Consider the following 1,684-nt stretch of genomic DNA (forward strand, 5'->3'; position numbering starts at 1 on the left):
AATTAGTCCGAAAAACAGAAAAAAGAAAAAATATTCAGAAAATCAGAAATAAATTAGTCCGAAAAACCAACCATAAAAATACGTTTTGAAGTGAATGTAATATGCTTCCGTAACAAAGTGCTTCACAAACATATAAATAAACATCTATATACATAAACAAATGTATACACAATCATACACATACATAAAAAACATATAAATACTAACAAATGAATGAATAAACAAGAGGACAAGTTAAAAAAAGAGATAAAAAACTAAATGAACTATATAAATAGAAATCTATAAAAAAAAAGGTTTTAAAAAGCCTCAGATTCAGTTAATCTGATTGATTGATTGATTGATTGGGGAAGATGATTCCAGCATTATGATGACTCAAACAGTCACAAGACAGTGAGGGGATTCCCCCTTTATTATTTTATAGTTTTATTTTCTGTTTATTTTGTGAGCTCACATGAGTCATAGTTTCACCAGAGTGTATTACAGTTACAGTGACATGGATATTTCATATTATAACAGAACAAACTGAACAATGAACCCAAACAGTGAATGCACTAACTGCAGTAAAACAAGATATTAGGATGAATTTTGAGCTGATTTTGAGTTTTCCTGATATTTTTAGGACAATTTTCTGTCTATATTGTGTGTTTTTATTTAAATCATACATACTACATTCAGCATTTTCTTCTTACTGAGGCTTTGACCATTGTTCTCTTAGCTCTTTGGATGTTTCATCACTTTGAATGAGGGAAACCTCAGTGATTCTGGAGGCTTAAATAAAGCTTTTGAATTGAATTTGAATGGTTTTTACTGCGTACATTTCTAATGGCTGGTCAGCGTTCAGTGTGGATCTATTTCCCAGCTCGTCTGTGGTCTGTACAGTAAATGAATCAAACGGAGACCCCCGTATTGCTAAGTTACTGTAACTGTTCAAAGCAGTATATAGAGTATATAGTATTTACAGTGATAAAAAGGGGCAGACCCTCTGAAGGACAGGGTCTGGTTTCATAGAGGGGTTTTTGTGTGTGAGTCATACTAAATCAACGCTAAATAAATATAATATGTGTCAGTGAGTCATTATCACATAGTTGCTCACTGAATGTTTAGACTTTTTTTCTTATCAGTGTAGATGATAAATAGTTGGCAGGAGCTCCCTGTGGCCGACTTCCAACAAGGAGTGTTATGAGGAAACACCAGTCTGACCGGCTCTCAATAGTACACATACACATAAAAACTATTTATGACATAATGGAATCACCTAATGTCGTGATCATTAGCTTAATTGAAAGCCACATGCTTTAAAACTGAACTCAGCTATTTACATAGAGAGTGAAATGAAGAATGTGGCATGAAATATGTTTCTTATGACGAACGTCCTCTCTGGATAGTTTAGTCTGTGTTGGTTTTGGTTGTGTAGCGTGAGAGTTCAGTCTTATCGAGGCTCTTTATCTGATGAACTCACTGCTCATTATAGTTCTAGTTTCCCACAGACAGACAGACAGTAGATACAGTCAGAGAACAGATGGTAACCGCAGTGGAAAAAACAGCTCACAAAGCAACTGTTGAAAGCTATGTGTTTTTAGCTGCTTTGTCCTCAAGGGACCATTTACCATCATTGAATGAGGTGTGAAGAGACATATTCACATAACAATAACAGGACAGAACAGCTGATAAACTGAACAATAAA

The sequence above is a fragment of the Morone saxatilis genome, unplaced genomic scaffold (assembly GCF_004916995.1).
Source record: "Morone saxatilis isolate NCDOM2014 unplaced genomic scaffold, NCSU_SB_2.0 Contig4, whole genome shotgun sequence".
Lineage (NCBI taxonomy): Eukaryota > Metazoa > Chordata > Actinopteri > Moronidae > Morone > Morone saxatilis.